General features: G+C 42.7%; 1 pseudogene; it reads left to right on the plus strand.

Moving 5' to 3' along the window:
- The window catches only part of LOC108313484, an 18,013-nt pseudogene extending 2,114 nt beyond the window's left edge, over positions 1-15,899 (plus strand).
- The last annotated feature ends 5 nt before the right edge of the window (positions 15,900-15,904 follow it).

The raw sequence follows: 15,904 nt of genomic DNA on the forward strand, positions 1-15,904 counted from the left end.
AAAAAAAAAAAAAAAAAAAAAAAAAAAAAAAAAAACCAACAACAAAAAAAACCTATCTGGCCCCAAATATCAGTAGTATTGAGTTTGAGAAATTGTTTTTTCTACCAATACAACTGTAACTGTTTTTTCCTACTTTTAATCAACATAGACAACTATTTTGAGAAATAATGATATACTTGCCGAGTTTATAATTTACATTTTACATTAACAATAAGCTGTAATTGGTATTTACGTTTATCTTGACTATACAGTTTTTTTTCCCCTAACCTTCTTTCACTTGTTACCACATTAGATGTTGGGAAAAAACTAATATTTTTGATTCTCAGTAGTAGTAGTTCTGCCTGACTCTAGCTTATGAGAAGAAAACCTCTTTTGATCTTCAACTTCTTGCTTCTAATGGCCTCAGCAGACACTCTATGCATCTGCTGCCGTCATCTCTTGTCTGTCTCTGAGAAAAGTCCTGGGAGTTCAGTATTCTTTCTTTAGAGATAGAAAATCCAAAAGCCAAAGGAGAAGGCTTAATCAAGGTCACCCTGCAGGGCTTTGCACGGGCTTTCTGCCTCTCCTCCCTTGGCTCGTTATTCACTGGTCCCTTCAGGGGAAATGTACACTATAAATCAGAAAATACCATCATCTGTACTCCACTAAATGTGGAAAGGTTAAGTTTAGTCAGGCGGGTGATTTATACTTGCTTATTTCCTTTAAAACCTCTTCAAGAATTAAGGGAGTTTTCAGCTAGGATGACAAGGAAGGAAATCTAATATTTTAAAGCTCTGCTGTTGTTATTCTTCTTGGAGTATGAAACTATCATTTGTTTAAAAATCCCATGTATCCAGGAAGGCTTGCATCAGAATATATTTTTGTAGTCATTAACTCATCATAATTTGATTAAACAAAGAGTTTGGTGTTGCATCCCTTAGGAATGTCCCAAGTCACCTCACCCATCCAAGGCAAAGAAACTAGTCTGCAAAAGCAAGGGTCAAGAAGTCTCATGAGGAATGTAATAGACCGACTGTGAGGAAGTTTCTGAAAAATGATATGAAAGGGCTTGGTTTGGTTATGGCGATCATAAAGTGACACATTTTTATAAAACAAGTGGAACTGCCAGCTTGAGAGATTTTTACAAGCTAAGTCAGGCCATTCACTCTCTTTCCTTAGGAGGCAAAAAACAATAATTTACAGCTATACACAGGAAATAAAGCATATTCTGTCCTTGCCAGTGTTCCTCGCCACCACCTTTGCTCCTTGCTTATTTTCCTTTCTTCTGATTTTTCTTTTTTCTTTATTATTATGATCAACACAAATCAGACAATATTTGGTGTCAAAGATGTACTTAGAGTAAACAACATTTCCTAAGGCCTTATTTGCAATATTGGAAACTTGACCTGGACAGCAGGTAGCTTTTATGTCAGCGGCCCCACTGAGAAACGGAGAGCGAGGTGGTTCATCATTGCACAGCGCCGTTTTGTGTTGGGCGTGACAAAATATTTGTTTGCAATTACAGTTATGCCCATCATCTCAGTAAAAGGTGACTTTTAGGGTACTTCAAAATTCAGGAGTTTAGTAATGTGTGATCTTCACCCACCCTTCCACTCCCACCTACCCTTGCTATTTCTGAGGTTAAGACTTGTACTCTTATCTGAGGAACATTACTCAGAATTAGATTACATAGTCTATGGAAAGATCATCAGTTTTCCTTTCTTTTCTTTTTTTGAAATAGGGTCTCACTCCCACTGCCCAGGCTGGAGTACAGTGGCATGATCATGGCTCATCACAGCCTTGACTTCCTGGGTTCAGGTGATCCTCCCTTCTCAGCCTCCGAAGTAGCTGAGACTGCAGGTACATACAATAATACCCTGCTAATTTTATTATTATTTTTTTTTTGTATATTTTGTAGAGATGAAGTTTCTCCATTTGCCCAGGCTAGCTCAAGGTATCCATCTGTGTTGGCCTCCCAAGTTGCTAGGATTACAAGTTTGAGCCACTGCTTTCTTTTTATCACTACAATATGTAAATGACTTCTTAGTTGTGAATACATTTGATTTAGCAGCAAATAAATTCCTTCTCCCTGGGTTGTGGAAATCTGAGTTCCTAATTTCATGACAGAACAACTCAGCAACCAAGTGTATTTCTTAGTTATACTTTCATCTGAATGCTACTTGTCTTAATTTCTTATGCTAAAAATGACATGATAGTAAACCAAAGATATGCCTTCTAAACATGGCTCTTGTTTTTTTTGAGATGGAGTTTCCCTCTTGTTACCCAGGCTGGAGTGCAATGGCGCGATCTCAGCTCACTGCAACCTCCGCCTCCTGGGTTCAAGCAATTCTCCAGCCTCAGCCTCCCGAGTAGCTGGGACTACAGGTGCACGCCACCATGCCCAGCTAATTTTTGTATTTTTTAGTAGAGATGGGGTTTCACCATGTTGACCAGGATGGTCTCGATCTCTTGACCTTGTGATCCACCCGCCTCAGCCTCTCAAAGTGCTGGGATTATAGGCGTGAGCCACCGTGCCCGGCCAAACATGGCTCTTTTAAAAGCTCAATAACTTAATGACTGAAGCCAGTGTTTTGTTGATACAATTCTTAATTTCTGTTAGAAAGCATGACTGTGTGTCTTAGAGTAGGATTTAACCCAATTTAGTATGCTAAGGCATGAACAATCAATGGAACATAATCAAAGATAAGATTCAAGGAAAAAAAAGAAACTGCAAATCAATCAAATATTTGCAAAATTCGTTGGAATAGGCTCAATTTTGTGTCCCTTCTATATGTTAAAATCCTGACGTCCAAGATGATATTATTGGGCAGTGGTGCCTTTGGAGGTGGGGCCTTTTGGGAGGTCCTGCCCTCATGGATGGAATGAGTGATCTGGATAAAGAGGCCAGAGACAGAGAAAGAGAGTGGAGGAAACTCTGACCCTGATTCTTATCATGTAACTTATATGAACATTAGCATTCCAGAAGACAGCTCCTTGGTTCTTTGAAATAATCTGGAATTAGGGATGTTGCCTAAATTTATCTGTCTGCATCCTGTTCCAATAAGCCTACAAATTATAGGTTCAGGGCTTCCAAAACAGAGCAAAAGCTGAAATGTCAGAGGGCATGGCAAAAATAGTTACAGCTCATATTGAGAAATAACATATTGTATATACATATGCTCATATAGTTTTCTATTTATTATTTATTTATATTTTTTCCCAAAAGGAATAAGACCCACAGTTTCCAACATATTCTGAAGTGATCCATAAACTATAAGAAATTAAAAACTACTTGTACAAATCTGCACGATAACATTTATCCTGATAATACTAGAATATAAACTCCATAAGGGCAGGTATTCTGTCTATTTTGTTCACTTCTCTATTCCCAGTACCTGGGACATAGTAGGGACTCAATAAATATTTGTTAAATGCAGGAACAAATCACACAAATGCATTGTAAGCGCACAATATTCCACTAAATAGCTAAACAAAGACCAAATGTTATTCAATACAAATTATATATTCCTGCTTTCTCTCTCTCTCTTTTTTTTTTAAACTGGTAATCCAAATGCGATTATAGCTGTTAAGCAGAATATTCAAATGACTAGTGTCTTAGGCCATCCAGGCTACTGTAACAAACTGCCATAAATGGGTGGCATATAACAATACAAATTTACTTCTTACAGACCTGGGAAAGCCAAGATCCAGGCACCAGCAAATTCAGTGTCTGGTGAGGTCATGCTTCCTGGTTCACAGATGACTTCCTCATCGTATCCTCACATGGCAGAAGGGACAAAGGAACTCTCTTCCCCATTGTCTCTCTCTGGCCTTTTTTATGAGGTTACTAATTCCATCCATGAGGGCAGGACCTTCCAAAAGTCCTCACCTCCCAAAGGTGCCACCTCCTAATACTATCATCATGGGTGTCAGGATTTTAATATATGAATTTTTAGGAGGAACACAACATTCAGCCTATTGCAACTAATTTTGCAAATATTTGGTTGATTGGCAGTTTCTCCACTTCTAATGTCATCCATTGGCTCAGGCTGCCTAAGGATTCTTGTAGCTTTTGCTCTTTTTTGCTTATCTGCCCATTTGTCAATTTTCTGCAAGCCTGGTGGAGACCAAGAAACTCAGTCAGCCCTTCCTCTTCCTATCGCCCTCAGAGCACCTCTTAGTGGCAAAAAGCAGGTATTGTAATCCCAGCAAGCCTTTTGAAATTTCCTTCCTTCATCCATTTATTTAGTTATTGCTTACATATGTTTCAACAATAATGTAATGATCCCTCCGCTGTCCAAAGGTTTGGAGAAAGTTACAAAATAACATTTTTATTTTTTTCTGTAGCCTCTGCCCTGACCTCTATTTCTGTTCCCAGGTGACTTGTGGTACCACAATTTGGGGGAAAGAACATACATTTAGTGTTGGTGTTGGGTATAAACTTTTAACAATTAGAAAACTCAGAACGCCAAGGAACTATCACATGGCACTACTGTAGAAGAGTACTTAGAATAAAATGTATGTGTTTTCTTAACACAAATCAAATAAGTTTTAGGGTTGATAAAAGGCTAATAGTTCAGAAAATGAAAAATGATATGTTAAAGTCCTCTATGCAAATTATTTAGCATAATTGCTATGTCAGAGAGCTGGTAAACATTAATGAAATTTCAGAATCAGTGCATAGAAGGGGACATGGTGGATGGTTGAAAGTAGTCAGCAAACTGGCCAGAAAGCTGATTACAAAGACCGTGCTAAAATGTATAGGGCCTGAAGATACTAAATTCCTTTTGTTTTTAACCAAATTGATTTTCTCCTGAAAGACTCTTAAGAAAACACATTCACACAGTGAGTTTAACTTTTCTTTCTCGGTCTCTGAGTTACCTGGTATACCATTGTTCTTGATGAATTGCTTCTTCCTTAATTTCTGTTTTGTGTCATTTCAATCTAAATTGGTTCAAAGGGACACCTTGAGGTTTTTTTCACTAGCCATGACTACCCCATGAGAGTACAGTAGTCCCCCTTATCTGAGGGAGATACGTTCTAAGACTCATTTCCTATCCATACCTACCTCTGAGAGTCTATTTGTAAATTGGGCATACAGATGAACAACAATAACATAGTAAAATAGAACAACTGTAACGATATTCTGTAATAAAAGTTACACGAACATGGTCTTTTTCTCAAAATATCTCATTGTAATGTACTCACCCTTCTTGCGATCATGTGAGATGGTAAAATTCGTACTTGCTGAGATGAAGTGATGGGAATGACATAGGCATTGTGACTTAGCCTTAGGCTACTATTGACCTTCTGACAATAGGTCAGACAAGGATCACCTGCTTCTGGTGATTCTGGTGAATCATCGAGCCACAGTGATGTTGAAGGCTGGGAGGCAGAAACAGACAATGTCAGTGACTAATGGGGGGGTTGTGTCTGCAGTGTGGATCTGCTGGACAAAAGGACGACTCTTGTCCATGGCAGGACAGAGCAAGACAACGTGAGATTCACCTGAGATTTCTACTCAGAACCACGTGCAATTAAAAACTAATAGGTTGTTTATTTCTGAAATTTTCCATTTAATGTTTTCAGACCATGGTTGACCACAGGTAATTGAAGCCCTGGAAGGTGAAACTGCAGATAAGGGGGACTACTGTGTTTAACTATTTACAAATAATGACAGTGGCCACAAAGATTACCTGGAAAAAAGACCATGAGAAAATTTCACACAGACTGTGCCTGGGCTTCCATGTGTCTCTGCTAACTCCTTTTTAAGGTATTATACGGTATAATACTGTTTTAAAAATATTTTATTTTGAAGTAATTTTCTTTTTTCTTGAGACAGAATCATGCTCTGTTGCCCAGGCTGCTTTGCAGTGGCACGATCTTGGCTTACTGCAACCTCCACCTCCTGGATTCAGTCAATTCTCCTGTCTCAGCCTCCTGAGTAGCTGGGATTACAGGCACCTGCCGCAATGCCTGGCTAACTTTTGTATTTTTAGTAGAGATGGGGTTTCACCATGTTGGCCAGGCTGGTCTTGAACTCCTGACCTCAGGTGATCTGTCCGCCTCTGCCTCCCAAAGTGCTGGGATTACAGGCGTGAGCCACAGTGCCCGGCATTTTGAAGTAACTTTAGACTTTAAAAAAGGTGCAAAAATAGAGCCAGGTGCAGTGGCTCACGCCTGTAATCCCAGCACTTTGGGAGGCTGAGGTAGGCAGATCACCTGAGGTCAGGAGTTCGAGACCAGCCTGACCAATATGGTGAAACCCCATCTTTAAAAATAAAATAAAATTAAAATTAAAATAAATTACAAAAAGTAAAATACAAAACTTAGCTGGGCATAGTGGCAAGCACCTGTAATCCCAGCTCCTCAGGAGGCTGAGGCAGAAGAATGTCTTGAACCTGGGAAGCGGAGGTTGTGGTGAGCCAAGATTTCACCACTGCATTCCAGCCTGAAGGACAGAGCAAGACTCTATCTCAGAAAAAAAAAAAAAAAAAAAAAAAAGAATTCTCACATTTAATAATAAGGAAACAAACAACTCCATTAAAAATTGGTAAATACCCGGGCGCAGTGGCTCATACCTACAATCCCAGAACTTTGGGAGGCCAAGACAGGCAGATCACCTGAGGTCGGGAGTTTGAGACCAGCATGGAGAGGCCATGATGATCTCTAAGCCTGATCGATGTGGAAAAGCCCCATCTCTATTAAACATATAAAATTAGCCAGGCGGGGTGGCACATGCCTGTAATTCCAACTATTGGGGATGCTGAGGCAGGAGAATCATTTGTACCCAGGAGGTGGAGGGTGCAGTGAGCCAAGATCGCGCTATTGCACTCCAGCCTGGGCAATAAGAGTGAAACTCCGTCTCATACCTTGCACCACACAAAACAATTACTTTTTTAAAAAGGGTAAATATTTGAAGAGACATTTCACCAAGGAAAATATGTGGATGTCAAATGAGCACATTAAAAGATGTTCAACATCAGTAGTCACTGCACACCTATGTGGGTGACTAAACCAAGGAAAGAAAGGAAAACAACCCTGCCAATATCAAGTGCTGGTGAGAATGCAAAGCACTGGAACTCTCATGCATCAAGGGTGGGAACGCAAAATGGCCCAGCCACTTTGGAAAATCATTTGTTATTTTCTTTTCCTTTTTTTGAGGCAGTCTTGCTCTATCACCTGGCCTGGAGTGCAGTGGCACGATCTTGGCTCACTGCAACCTCCACCTCCTGGGTTCAAGCAATTCTCATGCCTCAGCCTCCTGAGTAGCAGGGATTGCAGGCACCCGCCACCACAGCTGGCTAATTTTTGTATTTTAAGTAGAAGCAGGGTTTCACCATGTTGGCCAGGCTGGTCTCAAATTCCTGATCTTGTGATTCACCCACCTCAGCCTCCCAAAGTATTGGGATTACAGGAGTCAGCCACCCTGCTTGGCTGTTATTTTCTTATAACGCGAAACATGCACTTAACCTTGTAATCCTACTTTTAGGTACATACCCAAGACTAATGAAAGTATATTTTCACACAAAAACTTGTACAAAAATGTTTATAGTGGCTTTATTCATAATAGTAAAAAGCTGGCAATAATTCATTTGCTAGTGAATAGGCAAACACAGTGTGCTACATCCATGCAATGAAACATTGCTTAGCAATAAAAAGGGACAAACTACGAATACATGCAATGAGATGAATGAATTTCGGATACATTACACTCAGTGAAAGAAACCAGACTCAAAAGGCGTACTATAGCATTCCAGGTATATGAGATCCTGGAAAACGCAAAACTGTAGGAACAGAACACAGATCAATAGCTGCCTGGAGCTTGGGGGTGGGGCTTAACTACAAAAGGGCACGAAGGAATTTTTAGGGCTGATGGAAAAGTCCTCTGGTTTGTTTTTGTTTTTAGAGAGGAGGTCTCGTTCTGTCGCCCAGACTGGAGTTCAGTGACACAAGTGTAGCTCACTGCAGCCTCAGACTCTTGGACTCAAGCAATCCTCTCACCTCAATCTCCCAAAGCGCTGGAATTAAACCAGCCAGAAATGATCTCTATCTGGATGCAGTTGTGGTTACAGGATTGTATATTTGTGTCAAAATTCAGAGGACCGGCTGATGATGATAAATAAGAATTCTGAAGCTATAGCTGAACACAGCCTGGCTGGTGGGCTCCCTGGCTTACATGGGTTCTGGCTACAGCAGAGCATCAGAAGCCCACCTGCCCGGGACGGCCCCATGCTCTCCCCCAGTCGTTCTTTGATCATTTTTTTGGAGACTGATGCTCCTTTCTCCTTTCCATCAAGCACCCTTCTAGCTTCAGCAGGGCAGAACTCTTCTCCTGATGTGTGCAACTTATGTCTGAGTAGCTGGGAGTAGATGAAGGACAGATAATTTATTTCAAATATCACACCTCTGGATTCTAGGAGCAAGCAGAAAGCCAGTAACCTCACTCTGTTTGTTATAGGTGAAGGATCTTCCTACGGTTCCCCTCATTTCCTGATGTGTGTTTTGAAATTGATTAAATATTCTCCCATTTTTTATTTTTATTTTCATTTTATTTTTATATTTATTTATTGAGACAGAGTTTGGCCCTGTTGCCCAGGTGGGAGTGCAGTGGTGCAATCTCAGCTTATACATCAGCTCACTGCAACCTCCGCCTCCCGAGTTCAAGCGATTCTCCTGCCTCAGCCTCCCAAGTAGCTGGAATTACAGGCATGTGCCACCACGCTCAGCTAATTTTGGTATTTTTAGTAGAGACAGGGTTTTACCATNAAAAAAAAAAAAAAAAAGGTGCAAAAATAGATTACTCTGTGTACTCTTCACCCAGCTTCCCCTGTATAACCATAGCACACATTTTACATAACTAGAGCACAATCATCAAAACCAGGAATACAGTACTGTTTCAATTTTAAAATAATGTGCCCTAGCTGATGGTGTTCTTGCTATACTTTTCTATCTCATGTCTTTAAGTCTTTGTTGCTTCTCCTCTTCAGAAAGAGTAAAACTGAATTCTAGAGAGAGGTCCACTCATAAGAGGCAGATGTGGGCAATGAACTTGTTTCCTTACCCTGTGCTCTTGAAACTGGATTCTCCTTTCTCAAAAGCATTAGGCTTTAGTTCTCTATGTTGCCAAAATCTAATGTTTTAGCCTGGGGCTCAGAATATTGGCTTATTGTTCCTGTATTAAGAACTCTCAGACTCTTCTTGAGTTATTGTTCCTGTATTAAGAACTCTCAGACTCTTCTCATATTAATAACCCCAATCTCCGTCTCATGGTAGAACATACATCTACTTAGTAAAAACTTTCACTCCTTTTCTGTCAACGCCAACCCTTCACGCAAAAAAATGAAATCTGTGTATTACGAAGCGAATTATTTTCAGCTTAAATCTTTATTTCAGGATGGTTCCAAACTCTATCTCTGGTTTGGTTTAGTGATTTTCATAATGCTTAGGCATGGTGACCATTTCAAACTAAAGGCAAGAAAGAATATGAATATTTCTGGATAAAAATTTTAAAAATGTTTTTAAAATTAAAAAAAAAAAAAAGAAAAAGAAAAAAACTTTCAACCCAGAATCTCTTTTACAGCCAAACTAAGCTTAAAATATAAAGGAGAAATAAAATAAATAAAAAAAAAAAAAGAAGATTCATGTGAAAGGTCACATTCCTGGCTCATGCTATCTTGTCATCATACTCCTCCAGCCTTCTTGTTCTCTCTCTCTCTCTCTCTCTCTCTCTCGTGTGTGTGTGTGTGTGTGTGTGTGTATGTGTTGTTTTGGGACTGTGCATGGTGTCTTATCGGGAGCTGCTGGTTTGGGGTCAATGCCATTTCCACTGTCATCCAGATACAAGAGTAGCTTCATGTTCTCCACAATAATAGAAAACTCCCCCCTGGGATGTTTTTTGGGAAGTACAAGAAAAAGCCATTAGCAGCTTCATGTTGACCTTTCTTGCTTTACAGAGGTTTGTTGGCAGTAGTGCCTTGGTTTTCTTGATGGAAGAGATAAAAAACCAAACCTTCTGAAAAATCCCAAGGATCAATTTGCTGTTCAGATTGGAAAATAGTTATTTATAAGAAGCGCCGTGCTATCTACAAGATCTTGTTACCTTACCCAGCAACTCCCCTCCCCAATCCAAAACAAATGAGAGAAAGCCATTGCAGTCTGTGGTTGGGGTTGATTAAATATCCCTTGGGGCCCCAATGCCCTCGAAATTATTTGAAATCGCTGGGTTGTGTATCAAAAGGGCAGGGTGAGCTCCTGGCTCATCTGACTTTAATTTCAAATGGCTCCACACCAGTAGTTGAGAAAAGATAATTACTTCATTAACTTTTGGATGGTCTGAGACATTTGTGTTGCTTTCTGGACTCTGCTTTGCTATAAGGAGAAAAAAGACGAGATCTAATGAGGCCATTCACGTCTGCCAAGTTTTCCTTTCTTTCCAATTCAGGAAACATGCATTGGTAGTGGGTAAGATCCAATATTTTATGAAGCTAAGACCGAGAGACTCACCCACGGAACAGCCCAGAGTGAATAGTCCCCAAGTCTTGGCTGGTCCGTAAGCCCAGAATCCTCACCTTTCTTCTCAAACCTTTTGCCCCCTTCAATCAAGAATTATTTTTAATAATATCATGCTCTTTTCTTTCCCTTAAATAAATCCACTCATCTGTGAAAATTAAGTAGATTTATGTGTAGGGAATTATACACATTTGTTAGATTTTATCTGTAACTTGAGGAAATTTTAGGGAAGATTTAGAGGATGGTTTGGAGAAAAATATTATGCAGGAGACATTGAATTGTTAGGAAAAGCCACTGTAGAGTCTGGGGCTTTTATTGTCAAAATATTATTTCAATACAAAAGTCATGGTGTTTCTTTTGCCATTACTTTGAATGGCAAAAATCGCCATGACTTTTGCACCAAACTAATAGTTAAGCCAGCAAAGGTGATGTACATTTTGAAAAAGAGCCGTGTAATTCTGTATCTCAAACTGCTAGCAGCAGGGTGCTTTTTCATCCATTACTGCCATCTGAATATTTTTCATCTTTTTGCCTCTGGGCATTAAAATGCAACTCATCCACCACCCACAAAACCCATTAGCATAAACAGTAAAAACGGAGTGGTCAGACTCCACAGTGATAGCGTTGACGTTATTTTAGTAAAATGCAGATGTAATGAGGATGTTGGTTTCACGGCAGTTTGCATCTCAATAGACTGAACTGTCTTGGACTTCAATTCTGGGTTCTTTTCTATATGACTATTGTCCTTTTTTAAAAAAAGAAAACATCTGTACATCTGTGTCCTCTTCCATTTTTTTTTTTTTTTTGCTTTCCCCCAAAGTTTTCTGATGTTAGAATTTAGAATTTTGTCTGCCGTTTAGAACAGGAAAAAGAAACATTTTCTACTAGCTCTCTTTTGGGAAAAATGAGAGAATTCTAATTGCTTCTCCACCATAAAAGCGCAAGCATCCATGAAAATGGTCATCGGACAGCAGAGGTGACAGGACGTATGTAAGCTGCTGAACTTTTTTGCCTCCACCCTTCTAGGTAACTGCTGAGAAAGGCCCCCTTTAGTTTTGATATCCAAAAGGCAAAGCAAAGCATGTCAGCACCTTTCAGCAGGGCAAGGCTAACCGATGTGGTTTTCTGCCCACCGCAGCTGAGACCTGCACCCTTGGCACAACTGAGGCAACAAAATTCTCCCTTTAACCCTTTTTGGAAAGAAGAGGAAGAGAGTAATACCATGAAATGTATATTTTCCTTTCCTTACCTCTCTGCCCCTGAGATTTTGCTTTTCAAACAATTAAATCACTAGAATTGGAGGAATTATTATTATTCCTAGTAATTGAGCAACTTTCAGTCCCAAACTGAAAGTTTCAGTACCCTCCTTGACCCTGAGAATCCCATGCTGTGCTATACATCACAGCGAAAATTGGGACATAAACTCATTCTCTTGCCTCAACAAAATTATATTATGTAGTGAAGTCAATTGGGGATGGGGAAGGGCACTTCATAGCATGAAGAGAATGCAGAATAGTTTTCTTAGTCCCCTGTCTGTGTGGCCTATTGAAAGGGAAGCTACTGTAAATGCCACTGTGGAGTCAATAAAAGAAGAATCTTTAGGCCAGGGGCTGCATGCACGCTGACCTCTACTGCGGAAAGCTCTGGGGTACAGTGCTGAGGACCTCTCCTGGGAGTCAAATATTTTTTGAATTATCTTTCTGTTTGAAGAAGAACCTGCCTTTCATTCAGTCAGGGCTCTGTTGAGTAGCCCAAGTTTAAAATGAGCCAGGAGTGACCAGACATGTGATTATAAAAACGCATTGAAATTGCCAAGCGGAGTCTACAGCAGTGGTCCCCAACAATTTTGGCATGAGGGGCCGGTTTCGTGGAAGACTATTTTCCCGCAGACCAGGAGTGGAGCGGGGAGGATGGTTTCCAGATGATTCGAACACATTACATTTATTGTAAGTGTTATTTCTATTATTATTATTATATTGTAATATATAATGAAATAATTATACAACTCACCATAATGTAGAATCAGCCTGAGCTGTTTTCCTGCAACTAGACGGTCCCATCTGGGGGTGATGGAAGACAGTGAGAGATCAGAAGGCATTAGAGTCTTACAAAGAGCTCGCAACCTAGATCCCGCCCACGTGCAGTTCACAATAGAGTTCGTGCTCCTGAGAGAATCTGCAGCTGATCTGACAGGAGGCCGTGCTCAGGCAATAATGTGAGTGATGGGGAGCAACTATAACTACAGACCAAGCTTCACCTGCTGGCCTGCTGCTCGTTTCCTGCTGTTTGGCCCTGGTTCCAGGGATTCCTAGTCTCCAGGAACTCATCTCTCTTAGGTCTTTTTCCTTGAAGACGGTTTCCTTTTTTGTTTTGAGACTGGGTCTCCTTGCCCAGGCCGGAGGGCAGTGGTGCGATCTTGGTTCATTGCAACCTTGACTTCCCAGGTTCAAGCAATTCTCCCACCTCAGCTTCCTGAGTAGCTGGGACTACAGGTGGACACCACCATGCTGGGATAATTTTTTGTATTTTTAGTGGAGACGGTTTCACCAGTTGCCCATGCTGGTCTTGAACTCCTGGGCTCAAGTGATCTGCCCACCTCAGCCTCTCAATGTGCTCAGATTATAGACGTGAGCTACTGTGCCTGGCTTTTCTGGAATTCTTGAATCTTATTAAAGATTCTAGGCTATATGTGCCTTTGGTTGAATTCTCCTGAGTGGTTTCTATTTCCCTGAGTTTGCCATTTTTCTTACTCTATTAAGTATCTATATTCCAGCATTTTGTGCAATTCACCAAAGCTTTTAACATAATTTCTAAGAACAATTTTGATCAAAGTCCTAAGGAGACAAGTAAAATTCTTCGGTAATAGGTATAATTTTCATCAAATGATTGCTTTCCTTGTTTTTATTGTTAGGGTGCTATCGATTAATGTGAGAGGGGAGCTGTCCCATAGATAAAACCCTGTGGTTCTGAAGGATGAAAGGAAAAAATGGAGGCAATTGATCAGAAGCCTGTGTTTCCCTGCCAGGTCCTGCAGCCCATTTCCCCCATGCCCATATAGAGGAAACTCTCATAGGAAACTGACATAGGCATAGGCATTTCGCTTACGTCCAGCCAATCTACCATTAAGAATATTCAAAGCTATTCCATCTGTGAGTGGATCTTGAGAAAGAAAAACAAAATATATTGTTATGTTGGTTATTTTGTAAATGCCCAATGGGTTCACTTTGCCCGCTGCCTAGACAGAGCTGATTTATCAAGACAAGGGAATTACAATGGAGAAAGAGTAGTTCACGCAGCGCTAGCTGTGTGGGAGACAGGAGCTTTATTACTCAAATCAGTCTCCCAGAGTCTTCAGGGGCTGGCATTTTGAAGGATGATTTGGTGGGCTCAGGAAATGGGGAGTGCTGATTGGTTGGTTTAAAGATGAAATCATAGGGGGTCGAAGTGAGTTCTTGCTGTCTTCTGTTCCTGGGTGGGATTGCAGAATTGGTTGAGCCAGATTACCGGTCTGGGTGGCGTCAGCTGGCGCATCGAGTGCAGGATCTGCAAAATCTCTCAAGCACTGATCGTAGTTTTACAGTAGTGATGTTGGTCCCAGAAGCAATTTGGGGAGGTTCATACTCTTGGATCTGGAGGCTGCATGGCCCCTAAACTGTAATTTCTAATCTTGTAGTGAATTTGTTAGTCCTCCAAAGGTAGACCGGTCCCCAGGCAAGAAGGGGTTTTTGGGAGAAGGAGTTATTATTATTAATTTTGAGAAAAATTTATTCTCAAGGTTAGTTCAGCCTATGCCCAGGAATGAACAATAACAGCTTAAAGGTTGGAAGCAAGATGGAGTCAGTTAGGTCTGATCTCTTTCACTGTCATTATTTCCTGTTATAATTTTTGCAAAGACAGTTGCACTTTCTAGTAGCTAATATTTTCGTAAATCCCTCTCCTTCCTCCCATTTTCCTACCTCCTTGATCCTTTCTCTGTGCTACTTGCCAAAGTGTCAATTTGAATTCACTCGTTTATTCAACAACTACTCACTGAGCACCACCATGCACGAGGCAGTATACCAAGCACTATGGATTCATCCATGAGCAAGACAGACAAAAAATTCTTGTCTTGGAATGAAATCGTGGCGATGGTGGACCAAGGAGGTGACAGCGCGGCCTTGGGCTCTGGTGTCTCCCAGTCTGCTGAAGCCCGGAGGCCGTCACCGTGGACTTCCAGCATCGTCCTGGGGGCAAGACCGGAGCAGGGGCGGCCTCCTCCTCCCAGAGCAACGGTGACCGCAGGGAGCGCCTCGGCAGCTGGCCCTGGAGACCGTCGACATCTGCAAGGACCCACACTTCAAGAGAAACCACCTGGGCTCCTATGAATGCAAGCTCTGCCGGACGCTTCACAACAACGAGGGGAGCTACCTGGCCCATACCCAGGGGAAGAAGCAGCAGACCAGCCTGGCCCGGCGAGGGGGCCCCGCCCAGCCCGCGCCTGGGAAGGTGCAGGTGGAGGTGAAGACGTTTGTGAAGATCGGCCGCCCGGGCTACAAAGTGGCCAAGCAGAGGGACTCGGAGATGGGCCGGCAGAGCCTCCTCTTCCAGATCGACCACCCTGAGATCGCCGAGGGCATCATGCCGCGCCTGCGAGCAGCGATCGAGCCCCGGCCCAGCGCTGGCAGTGCCTGCTGATGGCCGCCGAGCCCTGCGAGACCACTGCCTTCAAGGTGCCTAGCAGAGAGATCGACAAGGCGGAGGGCAAGTTCTGGACGCACTGGAACCAGGAGACCAAGCAGTTCTTTCTCCAGTTCCACTTTAAGATGGAGCAGCCCCTGGCTCCGCCCAGCCTCCCTGCCGGGCCCCCTGGAGTCCACCCACCAGCCCCAGGGATGCACCCTCAGGCCCCAGGGATCCTCCCCCAACTGATCAACAGTCTGCCCCCTCGGCTGCTGCTGCCGGAGTCTTTGCCGTCGCCCCTGCCAGGAGGCCTGCGTCTGCCACCCATGCCCCCCACGGGGCCTGCGCCCTCAGGGCCCCCAGGACCACCCCACCTGTCCCCACCAGCTCCAGGGATCCACCCCCCGGCTCCAGTGGTGCACTCCCCCACATCTGGGGTCCATCCCCCAGCTCCTGGGGTCCACCCCCAGCTCCTGGCCGTCCATCCCCCAGCCCCTGTGGTCCACTCACCAACCTCTGGGGTCCACCCCCCAGCTACTGGAGTCCACCCTCCAGCCCCGGGTGTTCACCCACCGGCCCCCGGAGTCCACCCACCAGCCCCATGGATGCACCCTCAGGCCCCAGGGGTCCTCCCCCAACCTCCTGGGGTCCATCCGTCAGTTCCTGGGGTCCACCCTCAGCCTCCTGGAGTTCACCCCTCAAATCCTGGGGTACACCCCCCAACTCCCATGCCCCCAATGCTGAGGCCCCCACT

Source organism: Cebus imitator, unplaced genomic scaffold (assembly GCF_001604975.1).
Source record: "Cebus imitator isolate Cc_AM_T3 unplaced genomic scaffold, Cebus_imitator-1.0 Scaffold138, whole genome shotgun sequence".
NCBI lineage: Eukaryota > Metazoa > Chordata > Mammalia > Primates > Cebidae > Cebus > Cebus imitator.